Source organism: Vicugna pacos, unplaced genomic scaffold, assembly GCF_048564905.1.
Source record: "Vicugna pacos unplaced genomic scaffold, VicPac4 scaffold_19, whole genome shotgun sequence".
Taxonomy (NCBI): domain Eukaryota; kingdom Metazoa; phylum Chordata; class Mammalia; order Artiodactyla; family Camelidae; genus Vicugna; species Vicugna pacos.
Window position 1 is genome coordinate 8547881 of NW_027328740.1, and position 25443 is coordinate 8573323.

General features: G+C 33.1%; 1 long non-coding RNA gene across 3 annotated transcripts in view; it reads right to left on the reverse strand.

Annotated features, from left to right (window-relative positions):
* Positions 1-19793, reverse strand: part of LOC140693222 (uncharacterized) — a 36639-nt gene extending 16846 nt beyond the window's left edge. Inside the window, exons 1-3 of one of the 3 annotated variants that reach the window (XR_012068944.1) lie at positions 19684-19793; positions 17951-18207; positions 9336-9406 (exon numbers count right to left, since the gene is read on the reverse strand). This is a non-coding gene — a long non-coding RNA (uncharacterized lncRNA). The other 2 variants (XR_012068945.1, XR_012068946.1) reach the window with 2 other exon arrangements.
* Positions 19794-25443: the final 5650 nt, after the last annotated feature.

Sequence of the window (25443 nt, forward strand, 5' to 3'; positions counted from 1 at the left end):
ATCCCCCTTTATATCTGTAAGTAATAATTTTATGTACTTAGGTGCTCCTTTTTTTCATGCATATGTATTAACGAGTGGGCTATTCTCATTTTTTAATCACTCCTTCAATCATTATAAAATGTCCTTTTTTATCTTTCTTTATGGCCTTTGTTTTAAAGAATATTTTGTCTGAAATCAGTACTGTAACACCTGCTTTTTTGGATTTCCTATTTGAATGTAATTCCCTGTTCCATCCTTTCACTCTCAATGTATATGTGTCCTTCTATCTGAAGTGGTTCTCTTGTATGCAGCATATTGAAGGTTCGTGCTTCATTATACAGCATGCCACTCTTTGACTTTCTACTGGAGCATTTATCCCATTAACATTTACAGTAATCAATGATAGGTTTCTGTTTATTGCCATTTTTACCTTATCTTTGCTGTTGATTTGTTATTTCCTCTTTGTTCATATCACCTTCCTTTTATGGTTTGGTCATTTTCCTTTGTATTTTCATGAATTTTATTTTGTTTTAGTGACTCCCTGATATGTTTTAGTCTTGTTGTCACCCTTCATTATAAGTCTTTTAGACCATTATTATAACTGCTTTTATTAAACTGATAGTAACATGATCTCAATCCCATTTAACCAAAAACAAAAGAATTTTTAAAGACTAAAAAAAAAAATGTTCTATTTTCCTGCTTCCCTCTCCGACTCTCAATGATTTGGATATCTTATTTTAAAATTTTGTGCATATTTTATTTGTAATTCATGAGTTATCACGTTTCCAGCTGTGAATTTCACATTTCTGAAGCATCCTGCTTCTTTTCTATTTAGAGTAGACTTTTCAATATTTCTTCTAGCATGGGTCTAGTGTTGCTAAACTCTTGAAGCATTTTCTTGTCTGTGAAATTCTTTATGTCTCCTTATACCAAAAAGGATAGACTTGCTTATTAAAGTATCTTAGGGTATATCTTTTTTCACTCAGGCCTTTGAATATATCTTTCCACCCCCTTCTGGCCTGTAGTACTTGTGTAGTGAAATTAGCTGGGAGAGTTATGGGGATTCCCTTGTATCTCACTCTTTGCTATTTTCCTGCTGCCTTTAGGATCATTTCTTTATCCTTGGCTCTGGCTATCTTAATTATATATCTTGGTGTGGGTATATTTGTGTTCTTCCTGTTTTGGACACTCTGAGCTTACTGTACCTGAGTATCTGATTCCTTCTTTATGTTTGGGAAGTTCTCAGTCATGAATTCTTCAAATGGCTTTGCAATCACCTTTGATCTTTCCTCCCCTTCTTGGACTTCTATCATACCAAGATTGGCATGCTTTATAATATCCCATAGATCTCATGCATTTTTCATTTGTTTCTCATTGTTTCTCTTGTAGCTATTCTGATTGTGTGCTTTCTATTGTCCTGTCTTCTAAGTCACTAATTCTTTCCTCTGCATTGTCTAGTCAGCTTTATGATGCTTTTATATCATTCCTCATCTCAGTCAATGGGTTTACTAATTCTACTCGGCTCTTCTTTATACCTTTCATTTCATTTTAAACATATTTTATATCTCGAAACACTATCTTTAATTTCCTTCAATAATAAGATCACTATTTTTTTGAAATTTTGATCTTGTAGGATATTGATGTCTATTTCACTGATCATTAATTCAGGGGATATCTCTTGTTCTTTTAATTGTGAATGGTTTCTCAGCTTCTTCATCTTGCACCTACCTCTCTGGCACTGTGATTTATGGAGTATCAGTTATCTACTGCGGTCCTAAAAGAGTTTATCTACCTAATACCTATGTAGTAATACAAGTTAGAAAATGGAAAAAAGAGAGAGAGAGATGAAGAATTTTAAAGAAGGGAGAACAAAAGCTTTGAAGACATTGTATAATGAATAATAGAAAAGCAAGTTGAAGCAGAAATCTGATAAATAATAATAATAAAAATATTTTTAAAAATTTCAAAGGGATTTAAATGGGGGTATATATAATTGCATAAGAAGTAAAAATTAGGAGGGTAATGGAAAATGGAATAGGTAAAACAGATTAAAACATGGGGGTGGTCAGTGTCCTCCTGGAGACTGTGAAATTTTTCTGTATTCATCCTGTTTTGGAATCTCAGCCTGCTGTTTCCTGAGACCCTCCATTGGAGCCCCCATCTGTGGTGCTCCCAGGGCATGTCGGCAAGCAGATAGCTCCTAAACCCAACACTGGGTCAGGTTCAGCTCTCTTTACTATGGGCTGGCTTATCACTGCCCTGCCTGATGCTGCAGTCAGATGTTGCAGACTGACAAGGCAGGATTGGGCATCACAACCTTTCCCAACACCATGGTCAGGGGCTGCATTCCAGCCCAAAATGTAGGGGGCCACATGCACCCTCAGGGTGCTGGTCACTCTGCTGCACTGTGACACTGTACTTTCTGCCTCGGGTTTGCACAACAGAAGTGGGCTCAGGGTAGACTGAGTATCTGCCCTGTCCCTGTTCTGGGCCAAAATCCAGCTCCTTGTTTGTCTTGGTGGACAAGATCTCTGAGAAACCAGGACAGTAGTATCCTATCTGCTTCAGGCTGTAGGCAAGTCTCCATCTGGCTCTTGAGGCATCTAGGTTCTTAGGTGTAGATGCAGGTTTTGCCCCCACTGTCACCTGGGTGCAAAACACCAGAGGTTATGGTGGCTGTGTCTTAGCCCCAACTCTCTTCACCTAGAACTTTTTGCAGATTTCCAGAGATGGGGATAGTACCCTTCCCCCCAAAAGGGCACATCTGCCCTGTCGTTTTATGGAAGGCCCAGGTTGTTCTGCCCTTTGCACCCACAGCAATGGCACAAAGCCTTTTCCATTCCACTGGGATGCCTCAGTGCAGCCATCCCCATCTTCCTCCCAGCTCGGGCAGCAAGGCCCTGCCCCCTGCATCTGGGGTGCATTTTTGGCTGTGTTTCAGAGTGATCCTCTGTGCCTGTTAACTTAGAATTGTCAGTCAAATTATACTTTGTAAAGGTCAAACCTTGGAGGCTCCCCTTCCGTCCTGCCAAACTCTAAGTTGTAGAGGGGAGATACAGTGAATGAGCACCAGTCCTTCTTTGCTGCTCCCTCCCCATGGGATCTGTCCCACTATGTTTTGCCTTTTCTTCTTTCTTTCTTCATTTCTCCTACCAGATTGTTCGCACCTTTATCTATTGAAGAGGACAATGTTCTGGCAGAGTTTTGCAGGTCCTCTGGTTAGCTGAGTGGGTCTGTGGATGTGAGTCTTGGTGCATTTGTGTGAAAGGGTGAGCTACGGGCATCCTTCTGCTCTAACATCTTTGCCTCCCCCCCAAAAAAGTCTCACTTTATGGTGGAAGATAAACATAGTCTGGAAATAAATGGAAATGATATTCCCTGGAAATGACAAGAAAGTGCAGATTGCAATGCTCAACTCATAGGAAATACATTTTAAAATAAGGGCCAAAATGAAAGAAACATGAGATTATATAAAGAAAAAGAGATCAATAAAAAAATAGGGTATTACACTCATTAAATTATATATGGACCCAACACCATAGATCCTATGTATAAAAAGAAATTTTAGTAGACAACAAAGAATTAATTCATTATAAAACAATAATAGCAGATGAGTTTAAGACCTTATTATAATGATGGCCAGATCATCCAGAAAGAATATCTGTAAGGAAACAGAGGTCTTAATAGCATATTAGATCATTTGAACCTAACTGAAATGTTAGACACTGCATCAGAAAAGCAGAACACATAAACTTTTCAAGTGTGCACAGGATGTTGTCTAAGGAATTAACCACACATTATGTCATGAAATGAGCCTCAGGAACTTTAAGCAAATATAGATTACAGCAAGTATTTTTACATACACAAAAGTATGAAACTATGAATCAACTGTAGAAAGAAGAATAGGAAAAGCACAAACATGAGGTCAAACCACATCCTTTAAAAAAATAAAATAAAACATGTTCAATGATGAAATCAAAGAGGTAATAAAATCATACCTGGAGACAAATTACAATGACAACACAGCTTCATAAAATGTATGGGTTGCAGCAAAGACAAATCTAAGAGGGAAGTTGAGAAGAAGCCAGGGCTTCTACAAGGAATAAGAAAAACCTCATAGAAAGGACAAAGCATACCACCAAAAATAACAAGAAATAAAAGAAACAAAACCCAAAGGCAATAGAAAGAGAAATCTTTAATGATTAAGTTGAAAATAAATAAAGTAAAAGTTGAAAAATAAATTACAATTCATATCATCAACATCTTTAATTTTTCTTAAAAATTTAACAAACATGTAAGCATTTAGCCAGGCTTATCAAGAAATACAGAGACTGGACCAAAACAAAATAAGAAATGAAAGAGTAGAAATAACATCTGATATTTCAGAAATACAAAAAAAAAAGGTTATGAAAGCACTATGAGCTTTTACATGACAACAAACTGGACTACCTAAAAGAAATGCACAATTTTCTAGAAATGTACAGCCTGCCAACAGTGAAGTAAGGGAAAACTGAGAACTTGAAAAGAGCAATCAGTATAAGTTAAATAAAATCTGTAATTTTAAAAACACCCCTTGAACAAAATGCCTGGATGCATTCCCTAAAACCACTTTCCCCCCAACTATTTTAAAAAATGAAGATAGAAGGAAAATTCCCAAAGTTATTCTATGAGGCCACCATTACACTGATAACAAAACCAGTCAAAGAAAATACCAAAAAAAAAATGAAAATGAAAATCCAATATCCTAGATGAATATATATTCAAAAATCCTCAAAAAACATCAACAAATTAATCCAGCAATACATAGAAAAGATTATACATTATGATCAGTTGGATTCCTTCCAGAGACACAAGGATGGTTCAACATACACAATTCAATCAGTATGACAATTATCTAATAAAGGAAGGACAATATTCACAAGACCATGTCAATACACAAAGAAAAAGCACATGAAAATTCAACATACATTAACCTTCAGAACTCTCATGAAAGTGAGTAAAATGGGAACATCTCTCAACATACTAAAGGCCATTTATAACAATTTAAAATACTCAGGGGAAAGGCTGAAAGCCTTCTGGGTAAATTCGGGAACAAGACAAGGGCTCCTACTGTCACCACTTGTGTTCCACACTAATACAAGAAAGGAAGAGGAAAAGAAAAAAAGTAAAAGAAATGCAAAATGGAAAAAGAGGCCAAATTTTCACCAGTACTGATGGCATAAAAATCTACATAGAGTGTCCTAAGGGCTCCACACTGACTATTATGAACAATAAATAATTTCATTAAGGGAGCAGGGTACAAGATTAACGTAAAAAAGTCTCTTGCATTTCTACACATTAATGAAGAGATACCATAAAATGGACATTGAAAGCAATAATGTTTAAAACCCCATTCCCCAGAATATTTTGGATTAAATGTAGCAACATATGTGAAATATCTACACACTGAAAATTACACAACATTGACAAAGAAATTAAAAATGTTTCAAAGAAATGGAAAGATGTCTTGTGCTCTTGGATTGAAATGTTTCAAAGAAATGGAAAGACGTCTTGTGCTCTTGGATTGAAAGATGTCTTGTTAACATGGCCGTACTACAGAAAGAAACCTACAGATCAAGTGCAATTCTTGTTACGAAGCTGTAGTATTTTCTACAGAACCAGAAATTAAATAACTCTAAGTTTTACATGAAACCATTAAAAATTGCCAAAATGATCTTGAGGAAAACAACATATCTGGAGGTATAACCCTCCCAGACACCTTACTATACTACAAACCTACAGTAATAAAAACAGTATGGCATTGGCACAGAGATATAATCAATTAGAAACAGATAGAGAGCCTAGAAATAATTCCACACACCTATGAGCAATGAATCTATGATAAAAGAGGCAAGAGTACACAATGGAGAAAAGACAGTCTCATCAATGGATGGTGTTGGGATAGCTGGACATCTACATGTAAAACAGTGAAATGAGAGCATTCCCTGACATCATATACAAAAATAAACTCCAAGTATATTAAGGACCTAAATATAAGACCTGATATTATAAAACGTCTAGAAGGGAATGTAGGTGAAACACTATTGGATATATATCATAGGAATATTTTCTTATATCAATCTCCTAAGGCAAAAGAAATAAAAGCAAAAATAAGCAAGTGGGACCTAAACAAACTTGAAAATTTCTGCACAGCTAAGGACAATATCAATGAAGTGAAAACACTGCCTGTGTAATAGGAGAACATATTTGCAAACAATGCAAGTGACCAGGGGTTAATAGATGTATGTTAATAGATGTAAGATGTATTTAGATTACACAACACAAGGTGAAAAACTAAAACCCAATCAATAACAAGAGCAGAGTACCTGAGTTAATATTTTTCCAAAGAAAACTTACAGATGAGTAACAGGCAAGTGATAAAATTGCTCAACATAACTAATTATTAGGTAATTGCAAATCAAAACTGAAATGAGTTATCACTTCACATAGGTCAAACGGCTATTATCAAAAAGTCTACAAATAGTAAGTGTTGGAGATGATGTTGTGGTAACAAATCTCTTGTATACTCTTGGCAGGAATGTAAATTGCTACAACTTCTATGGAAAACAGTATTCAGATTTCTTTAAAACCTAAAAAGTTAACTACCATATGACCCAGTAATGCCTCTCATAGAAAAAATCTGGGGAAACACCCTAAATTGAGAGGAACCAATGTTCCCAATAGCAGTGTTTATAATATACAAGACAGGGAAGCAATCCAAGAGTCCACAGTAGACTATGGACTTAAGAAGATATGATGTTTCTATAAATATGCCATAGAATATTACTCAGTGATGAAAAAGTATAACACTATGTTATTTCAGCATCATGAATGAACCTAGTAAATATTGTGCTTAGTGAAGTAACTTAGAAAAAGACAAAAGAATATAACATAATTTATATGTGGAATATAAAGAATAACAATTATCAGTTTACATCAATCTATAGCTATCTTTTGATAGATGACAGATAAATAGATGGACAGATACATACATACATGGTAGATAGATAGATAGATAGATAGATAGATAGATAGATAGATAGATAGATAGATACATGGATAAATAGACAGAGACATGATGGAGAGGTAAAGAGATTAGATAGACAAGACTTAAGCAGGCTCAAAGATATGGGAAAATATTTATGTTTACCAAAGCGGAAGGAAAAGAGAATTTAATGGTAGGACATTGACAGATACAAACTAGTATAAATAAAGGAGAGAAGCAACAAGAATAATCTGCATAGGTCAGGGAATTATACACAATGGCTTAAAATAATTGTATGTTACAATCATTTTAATAATTCATAATGCAATAAAATCTACAAACTGGTAAAAATAACTATGCTTTACTTCTGAAACTACACAATATACTACATCTACTGTACTTCAATTAAAAATAAAACATCTCATGTGTAATTTAGTCCTTTATCAGCTGATAGAAGCTTCCTTAAATATTATTTTATTTTTAATCTTTACCTTTTATGATTACTGTTTCAATTTATTTCTTTTACTGCTATGAACATGTAACCAGTTTGAAGTATCTATATTTATTGCAACTGATTTCCTATTTTTCTCTCTTTAATCCATATATTATAGTAGCATTTAAAAACATACCCAAAGAAACAGTTGCAAATTTCTCGTGGTCTCTCCTTAGCATTTTGGTCAATATTTTGCATATTTTTGCCATTTTATATTTCTTGGAAAGCTTCTTTTTTACACCTATTATAAGTTATCTCGGTTGTTTATTTTACCTCATTCAGGTATTGTTTGTCTGTTAAAGTCTTTATTTTCACTGTATCTCTAAGTGATAATTGTGTAAGTATTAATGGGTGAGACATTTTGTATTTTAGTATTTGAAAATGTAATTTTATTTACCCTTGGCCTTTGTTTACTTCTCAGAAATCTGCTGATAGCCTAATGGGGGTTCATTTGTAGATTATCATAACTTTTTTGGATGCTTTTAAAATTTTACTCTGTCATTGACTTGCCAATTTGCATATGACATATCTTGAAGGAGGTCCCTTTTTCTTATAGTTATTGGTGTTGGCTCACGGACATGTATATCAGCTTCTTACACAGGTTCGGAAAGTTATCAACTATTACTTCTTTAAATAAACCATTAGCTGCCTTCTAAATTTCTTCTCCCTCCAGGATTCCAGTCTAATGTGTACTTCCTGAAGAAGTCTGATGGCTATTGTAGAATTCCCTCACTTTTAAATATCTTGAATCTCTGCCCTCTCCTATCATTTCTAGTTTTGTATTGGTGAGTTTGCTAATCTCTCTTCCACAAAGACAGTCTACTTCCAATGCTTTCTGTTGCTTTCTTCATCTCATTTATTAAATTCTCCTGGTCCTCCAATACTATTTGGTTATTTTATAGATTCAGTCTCTTTGATAATGTATTCCTTATCATCATTTCATTTATTCCTGAGCTCACTAAACTGCTTTCTTAGTTTTGTTTTTTGTATTGAGATTCTGTATGACACCTATTTGGATTCTCTATTAGTAATGTGGCAATATACCATGACTTTAAGTTTGTTTGCTGCAGGGTTGACATTGTGTGTGTGTGTGTGTGTGCAGTTGCATGTGCGTGTTTGACTGTGTCTGTGTCGGTGACTTTGTGTGTCTATCTGTGTGTGTGCACGCCCTATAATGTTACTGTGATTTGTCATGGTCTTGATAAGTTATTTCTCTGATGACACTAAATAACAGATTTTGTGTTGGAGTCCTTGTTTTTGTTTTCTGGTTGTTTGCAATATTGCACAGATTTTGTTTTACTTACCTGAGCTACCTGTGATAATATTTCAATCTGGCACTTTGCAGTCACTATTTTCTGGATAAAGATATGTTTTCATTGTCACTTCTTAGACTTCTCTGGTAGTTAATGTCACTCTTGTCACTGGGACTGTGAACCCTTCCTTTTATTTGATATCCCTTGAAACTCAGTGTACTCAGTGAGGAAACATGTAAAGACAGGTGGGTATTTGGAATCAGGCAAGTGCCTTTGCCATGTCCAGTATTGCAAGGTAACATGTCTCCACCACTGTGAATGGGGAGTAGGGACAGTGTCATGAATGTCTGAGCGTCTGAAGGATGGAAATTCTGTCTCCATTGTGGGTCCCTCCTAATTACATGTGACCATGAGCACTGGTGAAGTTGGAGGTCGAATCTGTGCGAACCACTGTGACTCTGTTTCTACTGGGTTCTCTGAACTTGTGGACTAAGATATCTTAGTCAGTGGGCCTTGGTTGCAGACACCAAATCTGCTCTTCCCTTAGTTCAGCCTCATTTGTGTATTTTAGTCCATCAAACTTTACCTGTTCACATGCCTTCTGGATTATTGCTTTGTGTTGTAGTTATTTTTCTTCAGATGTGAATGCTTTACTGACTGTAGATGTAAGGGGAGAGACAAAAATAATTTAAACTTATGTCACTTTTAAAAGTATATACTTTTTCAAATGAAAGCTTAAATTCTACTAAGGACATTATAAGAACAGTAAAGAAAGTGAACAAATCACATCCCTTAATATCATAGAACTACAAAATATTTTGTTTTTCCTGGGGTTTTTCTTCAATGTTTTTTACACCCACATACACATTTTACTATAATATATCCATATAACATCTTTAAAATCAATTAAATTATTAAAATATTTCTCTGTGCTGTAAATATAGCCCTTTTGGTTTTCTAATTTATTACCAGTATCTTGCACATTTCTGTCTTCTCCATCGTTCTTCCCTGTCCCCACAGGAAACCACTACTTGGTACACTACACATATATACGTGATTCTGTTTCTGTTTTTTTATGATTATTTCTCTTATATCTTTATTTTCCTCATTTAAGTGACAACATAGTGTGTTTTTCTCTGTATGACTTATTTTACTATGTGCAATAATCTCTGGGTCCACTCACATATTTCCAAATTGTAGAGTTTTATTTTTTAATATGACAATGACTTAGTATTTATTATGTTATCTATATCTCACATCTACTTGAGCCAATCATCTGTTGATAGGCAGTTGAGTTGTGCTTCTATCCTTGGCTACTATAAATGATGATGTTAAGAACTCTGTGGGTAATTTATCCTTTAAAGTTAATGTTTTCATTTTTATCAGATTTATAACAAAAACTGGAATTGTGGCTACATATAATATTTCTATTTCTAGTTTCCTTAGCACTGTCCACACTTTTATAATAGTGGATGCATCAATTTATATTTCCACCAACAGTGCACCTGGGTTCCCTCTTATTGATATTCTTATTAATATTTGTCATTTGTAGAGTTTTTATTAAAAGCCGTTTTGGTTGTTGTGAGATTATGTTTCATTCTGGTTTTGATTTTTAATTTCCTAATGAATAGCAACAATATGTTTCTTTTTATGTGCATGAAAATCATCCACATGTCTGTTTTTGAAAAGTTTCCATGAAGATCCTTCAACTGTTTTTAAGTTGGGGTCTTTGTTTATTAAATATTTTGTCTAATATGCTATATATATATTATGAATATTAACATCTTGTTGGTCTCATTGTCTGAAATTTTTCCTTCTATTCTGTCTGATATCATGTCTTGTTGAAGGTTTCCTTTGCTCTGGAAAAGGTTTTGCACATCACACATATACAAGAATTAGAATCCCTGTGTCACATAATACATCTATTTTTTCCTCAGTAAACTAAAAACTGTAATTGTTAGTTTTCCTTTATGCTTGAAATTTGAAGACAAATCAAAAATAAACATTGCTATGATTTATCTCAGAGTCACTTCTGCTCCTGTTCTTGGTCAGATATTGTATAAATTTGTGTTTACATTTGGGAAATTAATCCATTTTTACCTCATTTTTTATACTTTGGAAGGAAGTGCTCTTACATCTTCATTTTACATGTACTGTCTACTTTTCTCAGAACTACTTGTTGAAGAGACTGCCTTTTTTCCATTGTATACTCTTGCCTTCTTCATTGTAGACTAATTGACCTTAGGTGTGCGGGTTTATTTTTGGACTCTTTATTTTGTTCTACTGATCTATGTGTTTCTTTAAGTACCATATTTTGATGTATTGATTGCTGTAGCTTTGTAGTATGTTATAAAGTCAGGGAGGGTAATGCCCACAGTTTTGTTCATTTTTCGAAATACTTTTAGAAAATGTGGGTCTTTCAGATTTATGTATAAATTTTAGTATTATTCTCCTTGTTTTTTGAAGAAACTTATGGATTCTGTGAGAATGAAAATTTGCTAAAAGAAAAAACCTGAGAAAAATACTAAAGTGTGGAGGATAAATCATGCAATATTAACAACAAATGGATTGCTGAATAATTGAAAGAAAAAATATATATAAAACATGACAACCAAAACAAAATCCATGGGGTATAGCACAAGCAGTATTAATAGGGATGCTTATAGCAAAATAATCCCACTTATACAAATAGGAAATATCTCTCTCTTATAAAATATAGTTACCAGCAAATGTTGTAGAAAATAATAAACAAACTTTTGCTAGAAGGAAAGACAGCTGAAAGGACAGAACATAATTAAATAAAATAAAGATTAAAATAGAAACATATAATCAAACTAAATAATGCCTTTTGAAAGATAAATAAAGTTGATAAACTTTAACCAGACACAAGAGCAAAAAAGATAGTTACAGATTAATAAGCTCAGAGATGAATGAGAAGTTACATCTTATTTCAAAGAAATACAAAGCATCATAAGATGATACAACAAATTATATGCCAATAAAATGGAAAGCCTAGAAGAAATGGACAATTTCTTAGAAAGAACTAATCTCCAGAATGGAATGAGAAAGAAAATATGAACAGATTATCACTAATGAAATTGAATATGTAATTAAACCAAATCTTCCAAGAAACAAAATTACAGGCCTACACAGATTCTCAGGTGATTTCTGCCAAACATTTTGAGAAGAGGTTTCACCTATACTTCACAGAGTATTCCAAAAATTTCGAGAGGAAGGAAGGCTTTCTACCCCACATTTCTGTATCACACCACTAGTAAAACTGGAACAAATACCTCAAAAAATTAGAGATTAAATACTACTGATAAGCATAGATGCAAAATCATCACTAAATTGTTAGCAAATCAAACAATATTTTCAGAGGATTATACAATATGAATAAGTCCATTTTTTTCTAGGGATGCAAAATTGATTAAATACCCACAAATTAATCAGTATGATACACCACACTAACAACCTGAAGAATAAAAATTATATGGTCACATCAATAGAGTCATAAAATGTTTTGACAAATTTGGTATCTTTTTAAGAATATATTTCTCCTCAAAGTGGGTATAAAGAAACATACCTCAACATAGTTAAGGTCATATATGACAAGAACTCAGCTAACATGACACTCACTGATTAAAAGCTGAAAGCATCCCCAATAAGAGAAGGAAGAAGACAAGAATGCTCATTCTTACCACTTTTATTCAGTATAGTACTGGAAATTCTAGCCATAGCTATCCAAAATAAAAGTAAATAAAATATAACTAATTAAGAAAAGGAGTAAAAGTATCTGTTTGCAGATGAAATACTTTAAACAGAAATCCTAAAAATGGTGCCACAAAATTTCTAAGAGTTATCAACGCATTTGGTAAAATTTCCGAATGTAAAATTAACATACAGAAAACTTGCATTTCTACACACTAACAACAAGCTAATAGATAGAGAAAGTGAGAGAAATATCACTTTTACAGCTGGATTACAAAAAACAAAAAAAAAAATCAAGAAATGTTTCCAACCAAGGAGTTAAAAGACCTGTTCTCAGATAACTGTATAATATTTACAAAAGAAATTGAAGATAATGCAAACAGATGAAAGGATATACTGTGTTGGTAGATGAGAAAATAAATTCTTTAAATGACAGTACTAGCCAAGAAAATAAACAAATTAAATTCAGTGCCTATCAAAATACCAAGGGCATTTTCAGAATTTACAATAAATAAATCTAAAATTTACATGTAAACACAAAATAGTTGAAATCAATTAAAAAAAGAAAGAAAAGAAAACAAACTAAAAACACAAACGCTTTGACAAAGAACTAAGAGGGTGTATCACTGTCCCTCATTTTAAACTACAATTAAAAGCTACAGAATTAAAAGAATATGGTAGTGGCACAGAACAAACAGAATAATGGAACACAAAGAATGCTTCAAAATGAAATCAGACACTTATGGTCATTTATCCCATTACAAAAATTGAATATACAGTGGGGGAAAGGCAACCAACAGGCATATGAAACCGATCAACATCACTAACCATCAGAAAAATGCAAGTCCAGAACACAATGAGATTTTCTGTCACTCCTGTCAGAATGACTATTATCAAAAAGATAACAAACATAAGTGTTCATGAGGATGTAAGAAAAACAACCATGATGCACTGCTGGAGTGAATGTAAATATGTGCTGCCACTGTGGAAAAGAACATGGAGATATATCTGAAAATTAAAAATGAAATATATACCAACATTTCCATATCTGGATAATTATTTCAAGAAAATGATAACACTAATTAGAAAAGATAAATTCAAACCTATATTTACTGCAACATTATTCACAATAGACAGGATATAGAAGCATATTTATTGCTCATCAATAGATGATTGATAAAGAACATGTGTGTTTATAGTATATATATCTACCCAACTTAAATGCAGATTTATCAATATTTATATATACATACACACAATATATATTTATATGCACTATATATATGCACACACACACATAAAAATACAATGAGTTATTACTCAGCTCTAAAAAGAATAATTTCTTGTCATTTGCAACAAATTCGTAGATCAAGAGGGTAATATGCTAAGTGAAATAAGTCAGAAACAGAATGACAAATGCTGAATGATTTTATTCATATGTGGAATTTAAAACAAATGAACATAACAACACAGAAAAGGAGTTATAGTTATAGAAAGCAACAGGTTGTTCACAAGAAGGAGGGAAATGGGGTAAGGAAAAGAAAAAGTTGAGGGAAATTAAGAGAGAAAATTTTCCAATTGCAAATTAAATGAGTCAGGGACAAGAAATATACTGTATGGGTATTAGTAATTAACAATAAAACTTCTTTACATAGCAACAAGTCATAACTAGGTATATTCTGGTGAGCAGCTTGAAATGTATTAAAAACTGCAAACAGTATGTTGTGTAAGAGAAACCAACACAGTGTTTAGATTAAAGTACACTTCAAAAACAAGGAAACATTTTTATAGAAAAAAATTAGACTTGCAGTCAACAGAGGCAGAGGTTGGGAAAGGAGAATTTGATTAATGCACTCAAAATCTACAAACCTCCAGCCATAAAATAAACGTGTTGTAAGGATGTCCCATAGTAAAATGAAAATTACAACTAATAGTGCTTTATGTGCTAAATGAATGTTGTTAAGAGAGTAGACCATAATGTTTCTCATCACAACCAAAAGACAAGTTGTATTTCTTTCAAATTGTATCTAAAAGAGATAATGAATTCTCCCTAAAGTTGCTATGATATTTATTTCATGATACTTGTAAATCAAATCACTATCCTGTGCACCTAAACTTACACAATGTTTTATGCCAATTATATCTCAAAAAAAAGTGGAAGAAAAAATGGAAAACCAATGGTCATTTTTTCCCATGTCATTTCTCATGATTGTTTTTGCAGCAAGAAATCTTGAGTCATGATATACTTATCCTAGGTAAAAATACTAATAAATAAGTGATTCTAATAAATTATACATAAAGATACTAATAAAATTAGTGTTTTGTCATGCCTTAAACTTTCTTCATGTTAAAAGCCCACTGCTTCTGTAGGCAACAAAATATCACTCTGTATATTCATCTAAGATTAGAGAATGGAAACAAATGGTAACCCTGGCTGCTTTTGCTGTGAGTGATAAAGTTCACTGTCTCTGACCGAAAGTCTCATCTCCACGACAGCATCTGTAATAAAGGAACCTGCTGGGTTGCTAAAAATCTCAGCATGGTAAAATCTCAGAACTCCTACAATTCTTAACTGTTTTGCAATGGGAATGCAATACTGACTAAGACTTGATTTTGGATAACAATGTGGTGTTTTCTCATGGTTGCAACAGGGGATGTGAGGATAATCCCTGAGATCCACAAGAAACATTCTCGCTCAAGTGCTGGGCAAAGAACTGTAAAGGTTCTGCATTATTAGGACTGAGGACTGCTTTCAAAATGATGACTACGCTCACTCTATTCCAGGTAGTCCAAGGAAAGAAAGGTTATTGCAATTTCTAGTTGAACGGGAATAAGTCAGTGGCTCAGTTGCTATAAATAAGACAACGGCTGTTCAAAGCCATAATAAATTGTGTCAACAATGAGAATAAGACAAAAAAATTTAGACATAAGCTTAAATTAAAAAGGAGACACAGTCCTGTGCTGGGCTCTGGGGACAGGAAAATGTATATACCTCAGTCCAATTCAAGGGTTCATTATAATGGCCCTAATATCAGCTTGGGATTCAATGAACAGGTAACAATTAGTATACTGGGAGAAATAAAAACTACCTATCCCTGATTGGAAGGAAATCTGGTGGCTCAATGAAACTCTTAACTCACAGAGATTCTGCTAGATGCAGAGGAATAATTCACTGATGACTCAAATAAGACAAACAGTTGCTGCTTAACAATCCATTTTCACACACACACACACAATGGTAGACATATTTGTTGTACTTAGTGGGAAGAATTCAGTGGGCAGGTCTCAGATAATAGTTTTCAAACACCAGACTACTTTTCTACTTTTGCCAATAGTCTAGCTTTTGCAAGGTAGAATACTACAGATGGACAAATAAACAATATTCTTATTTAGGATTTCTAATTTTGAAAGTAAACTGTAGCTTTTCACTTTTCATTATAGAACCTTGTTAATATGATCGTGGTAAGAACCACTGTCTGATAAGAGAGCTGGAAACTAGCTGCTGAACCAGCCCATCTGAACCCCAGACTGCTAATGTAAGCAAAAACATAGCCACCATCAGAGTTGAGCTCACAAACTTAAAAGCTTGAAATTTCTGTTGTAGGAAAAAACCACTGCTGTCCAGACAAAGTTCTCCTGCTGCAAGTGGGCTATTTTCTTCTCTTGGCAAATTTCATATTGGTGGGATGTTGCTACAGCTTACCCTGGCCCATTTGCCTTTTCTCCAGATTATCAAAGGCTTTCTTCACAACTGGTGACGCATTTTCAGGACTGAATCTTGCCATTTCAGTCTTATCAGCTGACACTGACTGCATGATTATGAGCAGAAGCCTTAGGCTCCCTGAACTTGCCTACAATTTTTCCAGCATTTCAGGGCATTTCACATTCTGAAAATGCTTCACCTTTAATTTTAAAATAATGGGAAAAAGTCAGAGTCTTCCATGAATATTTTATATTTCTAATATCTGCAGAAATTTGGTGTTCTTGCAGTTAGATAAATCTTTAATTCCACTACCCTCACTTCCTCCTACTCCACACATTTTAGATTGCAATTGGGTTACTGAATATGACCACTCCAACCAACGGGCTAGTACCTCTAAGATGCTTCCTGTGTGAAAGTTAGAAGGGGCACAATTTATGTGGGGTGTATAAACATACATTAAATATTTGCAATGGCACTGTCTCTTCTGTGTAAATTTCTGATTCTAAGAAGTAAATTAATTAGAAGTCAGTATAGTTATTGGTAAGGGGAAGAGAATCAGCTATTTTGGGGTGGGTGGGTGATGAAGAGACAGGAAAAATTCCAGCAAATGGGAATGGAATGCTTTAGGCCTCTGGAGCATGAATTAAGAAGAAAATAATACTTTTTCTCCTGTACCTACTTCCACTTACTCTCTTGAGTTACTAGTCCTTGGACTATGAAAAGAACTAGTTTGTGGTGAAGAGTAAAGACCATAACGAAATATTTTGAAAACCATGAGAGTTTTGTTGTTTCAGGAAAGTAGATTTTGCTTAAAGTCAACATGTATTTTTCGTTCACTAAATAGTAAAATTCATCCTTTGGCATGTGCTGTGCTTACTTTGCTGGTATACAAGTTAGACAAGGAAAGTGGGATAGACAGAAAACATCTGGAGGAGGTGGTTTCTGTGCTGAGACTGGAAAAGTGTAAGTAGGTAAAAGGAGGACACACAACTTCCAAGGATGAGCTGGAGCAAAAGTGGTGAGGTTGGAGCTAAAATAGTTGACAAGCATTTGCCTGGATGTATCTCCAGATACAGTGAAACATTAAGATATGCCAAGGTAGTCAGATGCCAATTTATAAAGAACTGACTAAACTAAGTTGAGTTTGTGGGCTTAGAGTTGGAAAAGCATTAAGTGCCACCCTGAGGATGTAAGCTGGCCTTTGGCTGGAACAGAAAAGCAATATAAATTATTGACTAGAAAATATAGTGTAGAATCTTGAGGGCAGGGAATGAAAGCACCCATTCGAATGCTTTGAGAACAGCGCAAAGAAGACCATTGATAAAATTACTTCTTAAATTCTACCACGTGCTGAATGTGCCATCTGAGACTACATCATGTGACCTTTATGATTCCAGGGATGACATAATAGAGACCATGATCCCTGGGCCGATACCTGCATTTATCTCCTGTTCCAACCTATCCTAACTTAACACTTTTAATACTTTCCAGTATGAACCAGAAACCATTTAGTACTTTTCCCACTCTCCATGTTTTAGTCTTATTCCAAATTCTTCCATTTTCTCTTCTTCCGTACAAGAAATTATTTAAATTTACTCCCATATTGTTTCATAAAATGATCATATCAAATATCTCTTTTTTTTTAAATGGTAACTTACTCCCCATTTAACTCTTAATTCTATTAAAAAATAAAAGGAAAATACAGCTACACATCTATGTTTATCGTTCAAACAAGAAATTGGCAGATATTTGTCGACATTTTTCAACATCATTTTAATCTTTGTTACCTGTATAATATGGTAATCCTGTGGTAGATCAGTTGTAATTAGGATGACGTTCATAAACTGAAGATGGCTGATGAGTTGGCCTTGAAAGAGAGGTAGCTGATGTATCAGCTATCACTGGCACTAGAATCCGTGGGTTGCTCCCAGGTTGAAGTTTATAAAAACGACCTTCATTGGCAGATATGTTGTGATATGTATTTGGAAAAGTATAAGGCTCCACCATCAGTCCAAAATAATTGCTCTGTATGGGAGACAATATGCTGTACAGAGAAGTAGAATATTTAGTTGTAATGAAGTTCACAACACGGCCATTTGCTTCAGTTTAGCTGCATTGATAGTGCCAGTGGACAGTGGTCAACTCATTTAAAATAGCACGTTGATCCACTGCAATTTGTTCTGTTGGTCTAACTGACCTTGATGATGGAGGAGAAAAATCACCTCTGATAAGGGTAGTTGTATCACCAATTATCTGGGTGGTAGAGGGCCTTCTTATTAGAGGCATGTTAAAATTTGCAGTAGGTTAAAAAGCACTTTCTCCACTAGCGTTAGCCACAAAACCAGAATTATGATTATCCACATTACCCCCTGCTTTAAAGTGATTCTTTTTGAAATCTTCAGCCAATGAAGATACCAGAGAATCATTTTTAATCCCAACTCTTCTATTTACTCTAAGTAAAATCTGGGGACAGCCTCATTTAAAATTTGGATTATGATAGAACTGCAGCTACAACCAAAGGTGAAAATTTTTAGTAATATTTTAAATCAAAATACAAGCCAAAAATTAGCCTAACCTGTAAATCCTCAGATTTCACGTTTACAATGCAAAGATAATATCATCAAAATATGAACATTGCTGACGATATTTTTAAGTTTCTTGTTTGGAAACTACACATTTAAATAGAATAGTCATCAAATTTAAGAAGGTAGTATTTGCAGTAATGGTTTATGCCACGTTTTAAAAGCAGCATTAATACCTTTATTTTGATTTCTGTTAAGATTCAGAGTTTCAAGCAAAGTTTCTCATAATTTTGACTTCTTAAGGTACTGTCCTCATTTTTTAGAAAAAATAAAGTATTTTAGCCTTAGTAGTTTAATACAATTTTCAAAATCTATCTTAACATTTATATTACCATAGGATGATGTACAGAATAAAATTTTATATATAAGTTACCAAGTGGTATCTAAAATTTCTGTATACCTTTCTTAAAACAGAGACTTCTTTTTCTTTTGCCAGAAAGTCAACTAGACAAGCAGATCTTTGAAAATTCTGCTGCACTTTACCAAACCCATAAAGGTTAAGCTGTCTAACTAAACTTTTCATACTTCGAATTTGAAATATTCTGAAAGGGGGCTTTCTTTCCAAAACTTCCTTCTTAAAGACATCTTCATCAATCACTATGGAAGGTCCATTATCACCCCACCAGATGGATTTAAGTTTGTCACTTGCACCTTTTTTCCAGAGTTTTCTTGGAAATGACAGAGAACGAAAATCATTATCTTCATCTGGTTCAGAGACACAATGTATGTAACATGGTCTTTTAATCAAGGATCTTTCAGACAAATACTGAACAGCATTTTCTTCAATCATAGTCTTCAAGTCCAAGTCCACAAGGAATGTTTGATTACACAATAGAGATCTACCGGGGTTTCCTGAACCAATTGGTCCATCTTTATGAGACACAACTTGAATTTCTGAAGAAAAATATGCCATCTAAAGTAACTTTATCTACAGCTACCTTTTTATTCTGCATGATTTTGAGCACTGCATCTTCAAATGCTGCTTTGGTAGGCCTGCACAGATAAACTGCTAGGCCATCACAATGGTTCTCAACCTGAGTAGCTGTGACATCACAAAACGACTGGTCTCCTAGCAACTCAAGTGTAATGTTCAGTCAGTGTTTACTTCTCATTTATCCAGTTAAAATGAAACATGTAGGATGTTTATTTTTATAGTGTGATCTGCAAATATTATCCACACAAAATCTTTTTAATAATTTAATTTTGGGGTCTATGAAATAAAACCAATATCCATCCTTTTGTACATAAATTTACACCAGATTGGGGAACAGAGTATAAATAATGCAGAAAATATATAAAATAATTTTAAATTTTGGAATTTACAGTGAAAACTGTTTAAAACCTCTACATAAAATTTATAACACTTTCATGATCAGTTGTAATTAAGGTGAAAAATAATTTGATTTGGAAATGGAAGTATGTATTTATCTGTGTACTTTGCAATAAATAACTCTATATTCAAAATATTAGCAGAATAAATATCTGTTTATTTGGTTTGTTTATAAATAAATGGTAAATATTTATGAAATAAAATTAGGTTAAAATAAGCAATCAAATTTAAGAAATCCCAAAGGGGGGAATTTTTGTTTTAAATTTCATTTCATTGCTATAAGTAAAAAAAATGTAATTTAATATTCTACTTTAAAATTACAAAAGAGAACATATTATTGTATATTTACAAATGTTTATGTTTGCCATTCTTTCACTCAGAGGTTTTTCAGTCGCTAGAAGAAATAAATTTTTTGTCATGTTTATTATCCATACTCTTGTGGGTTCTGTTATGTGTTCCAAAATGATGTTGATAAATACATTTATGCACAAGATCCTTGGTTCAATAAGCAGTGCCTCCATTAAGGGGCAAAGAAATAAACAATCAAAAACAAAGAAACAACAGTATATGTGGTTTAGGGTGAAAAAGACCAGGCAATTCATTTTAGGTAGCAGTACATTTCTCAGTTCTGAAACAGTTGGCATTGTTAGTATAATACGGCATTTTAAGGCAAGTGTTTTGTTCACTAATTGTAAATAATAGCTATGTTCTGTATCAGTAAACTGAAGTAAATGCTGTTCTACAAAACTTTATATTTTTATTTAGTAATAAATTCCGTTAAACTGAAGCCAAATTCAAAATGAGTGATAAAATTTTTAAATAAATAAATGTACACTCAAGCTACAAAGAAAATTTTTCCTTCAGTATCTATAAATTCCATTCTAAATAAATATTAGCAACCTGAATTCATGGCATATTACAAGTATTATAAACTATAGTTAAGTTGTGTTTAGTCCTGATACATAAATATTATTTAACATACACAAATCAATATATGTGATATCATCCCTTAAAAAACAAAGAACTCAAAAATAACAATCTCAAAAAATGTAGGAAAATTATTGACAGATCTGATCATAACTATTTTATAAAAATATTCTTTACAAATTTGCTCTACAAAGAATGTAACTAAACATAATAAAAGCCATATATGAAAAAACCATGACTAACATCAATTTCAATATTAGCATACAGGAATGTTTTACTCTGGTCCAGTAATAAGAAAAACTAGCTCACTTACACAAGTCCTAAATTACATTACTAGAAGTCCTAGCCAGAACAATCAGTCAAGAAAAATATAAAAGTCATCCTACTTGTAAAAAAGCAGTGAATTTTTACAGATGACATAATTATGCATAGATAGAAAACTCCATAGACACCTCCAGTGACTGTTAGAAATAACCAACAAACTCAGTAAACTTGCAGAATACAAAATCAATATACAAATATTCATTGCATTTTTGTATAGTAACAACACATTATCAGAAAGAGAAATTAGGAAAACAATTGTGTGTTAACTTATATCAAATAGAATAATATAGGAATGCATTTGGTATGTGAAATAAAAGATCTTAACATAGATCTATAAATTTCAGGTGCAAGAAATAAAAGAAAACAAAATAAATAGAATGATATTCTTTGCTCATGGATTGTATACAATGTGAGGAAATATTCTAATCAATCTTTTACATGTTCAATCTCTCCAGCACTAATTATTGAGGAGAATGTCTTCATTTTGTACTCTTGCTTACTTTACCATGGGTTAACTGATCATAGGTGTGAGGAATTATATCTGGTTGATCTATTCTCTTCTTTTGATTGGTGTCTGTTTTTGAGCCAGTAACATGTTGTTTTAATTACTAAAGCTTTGTAGGAGTGTTTAACATCAGAGAACTTTACACCATTAAATTTAATACTCTTATTCAAAATTATTTTGTCAACTTATGGTCTTTGTGATTATATATAAATTTTGAAATTATTTGATCTATTTAATGGAAAATTCTCATGGGTATTTTGATATGAATCACACTAAATGTAGATTCCTTTGGGTAGTATGGTTGTTTCAACCACATTGTTTCACATCGTTAACATAAGAGATCTTTTCATTTCTTTGGATAAATTTTAATTTCTTCATCAATGTTTTCTGTTTTTTTATGTATAGGTTTTCACCTTATATATTAACTTCATTTCTAGGTGCTCTTTACATAAATATATATAATTATATATATAAAATTTGTAAACTAGTTTCCTACACAAATACAGCAGGCAGAAGGCAGTGACAAGACATATTCAAAGTCATCAATAAAATAAAACTGGGTTCTAAGATACTTTATGAAGCAAGGCTATCTTTGAGAATTGAAGGAGAGATAAATAACTTGCACACAAGCAAATACTAAAAGAATTTAGCAAGAGAAAAAGAAATAATGAAAGATCTACTCTAAATAAAATAGAAGCAGGACACTATAAAGAAGAGAAAGGCATAATTAGAAAGGCAATAGATTCAATGACTTACAACAGAATAAATATTATGTTGTAAAACAGGACATTAAAATTTTTAAGTGTCACAGAGTGAAACAGGACAATACAGGGAGTTTTCTTCTTGTTTCTGTTCTCTGTAGGATGGATTTGAGTTTGTGTTCTTTTCAGCTAAAATAAACAGATACAGTACGGGTCAATATAAATACAAAACAATGTAACCATAAATCAAATACTAACAATGAAGTCACAAAGAAAAAAGAAACCAAAATAGTAAAAGAAAACTTATCAAGCCACAAGGAGAAAAAAAATTAACAAAAAGGAAATACCAAATCACCTGGGAAATGAAGTTCATAATGGAAATAAACACCAGTCTATCAATAATTATCACAAATGTTAATGGACTTAGTGCTTCAATAAAAAGATATATATTGTCAGATGGGATAATATAACAAGACCCTACATTATGAAGCATACAAGAGACCCACATTAGTAAGAGGAACACACATCAATTGAAAATCAGAAGATGGAAAATTATATTCCATGCAAATGCACTTGACAGGAAAGCAGGACTAGCAGTACTGACTTCACACAAAATAGAATTTACAAGAAAGGCCATAGAGAAAGATAAACAAGGACATGACATAATGATTAAAGAAGTAATACAACATGAGGATATTATACTCATTATGATATATGCACTCAATATAGGAGCACCTAAAAGAAAAGCAAATATTAATAGATAAAAAGAGAGAAATCCCTGGGAACACAATCACAGTAGGAGACTACAGCTTCCCATTACCACCACTGGACTGGTCTTTCACACAGAAAATTAATAAGGGAACAAAGATACTAAAAGTCATTATAAAATAATTAGAGATGGTTGACATTTTCAAAACAGTACTTCTCCCCAAAAGAGAATATACATTCTTTTCCTGTGCACATGGAACATTTTCTAGGAAAGATTATGAACTCAGGCACTGAAGAAGCCTCAACAAATTTAAGAAGATAATAATAATTTCAAGCAGCTTTTCTGAGTATAATAGCATGAAACTAGAAATCAATCACGGAAAACCAGGGAGGAAAATAACAGCATCCAGATTAAAAACATGGTACTAAAACAAGGGGGGTAGGTGATGAAATAAAAGAATAAATTAAAAAATATCTTGAGAAATATGACAAAACACTACACAAAGTCTATGGAATACAGTAACAGCACTCTTAAGAGGGAAGTTCAGAGTGACAAGACCCTCCTAAAAGTAGAAGAACAATTTGTAATAAATAATCTAATTTTCTATGTAAACTAATCAAGAAAAGAAGAGCAAACAAAACCAAAAGTCAGCAGAAAGAAGGAAAAAATAAAGATGAAGGGAGGAAGAATAAAATAAAGTTAAAAAATAGAAAAAAAATCAATCAAACTCTTTTTTGAAGTAGTAAACAAAATAGACAAATCTCTGGACAGGCTCACCAGCAAGAAAAGAGAGAGAACAAAAATAATATAAGAAATGAAAATGGAGAAACTACAAAGTGTACAACAAATTTACAATACATCATAAGGGAATACCATAAGCAACTGTATGGAAACAAACTGGATAACCAGGAAGAAATGGAGAAGTTTTTGGAAACATTCATCCCAGCAATATTGCATCAAGAAGAGATTAACCATTTGAATAGACAGATCACCAAAACTGGAATAGAATTATCAATTAAATAAAAAATCTCTGCAAACGAAATTCAGACCCAAATAGCTTCACTGAGGAAATTGACCAAACATAGAAGGAAAAATCCATACAATTCCAACTCAAATTCTTCCAAAAGATTGATATGGAGGAGTACTCCCAATCTCACACCATAAGGTCAAAATCAAACCGATAAGAAAACCAAAGACACTACCCCAAGAAGAATACTATAGGCCAATATCATTGATAAACATAGATGTAAATGTCCTTAAGAAGTTATTAACAAACAGAATCCAACAGCATTTAAAAAAAAGATCATTCACCATGAACAAGTTGGGTTCATCCCAGGAACACAAGGATGGTTTAACATATGCAAATCAATTAATAAATTATGAAACACCATATCAAAAAAAGAGAAGACAAAAACGATATGATCATCTCAGTAGATGCAGAAAAAGCATTTGATATAATTTAACACTATTTGCAATAAAAGTTCTTATCACAGTGGGCATAGAGGGACCATATTTCAACATAATGAAAACTATTTACCACAAACTTATAGCCAGCAAAATACTCAATGGTGAAAAACTGGAAAACTTCCCACAAAAACCTGAGACAAGACAAGGATGCCCATTCTCACACTTTCAATTCAATATAGTCTTGGAATTCTTACCCACAACGATCAGGCAAGAAAAAGAAATAAAAATTCAGACTGGGAAAGAAGAGGTAAAATTGTCACGATATTCAGACATGACACTATATATAGAAAATTGTAAAGGCTTCACAAAATATAACTTAGGCAATAAAAGGAAATGGGAAAGGTAGACAGAGTAATGTACAAACCATTTAGATTTCTTTACACTACCATTGAATCAACAGGAAAACAAAGTATAGAAACATCCCCTTTTATAACTTCACCCAAAACTATAAAATGTTTAATCAAAACTCTGACCAAGGAAGCAAATGACTTATACATAGAAAACAAGAAAACATTGATTAAGGTAATCAAGAAAGATTTGAAGAATTGAAAAGATACCCAATGGTCTAATAATTGAAGAAATACTATTGTTTAAATGGCCATACTGCCCAAGGCAATCCACAGACTTAATCGGAGTTCCTATCAAATTATGCAAAACATTTCTTTTTAGGAATGAAACAAATGATTATATGACTTATATATAATCAAAAAAAAATCCATAATTTCCAAAACAATA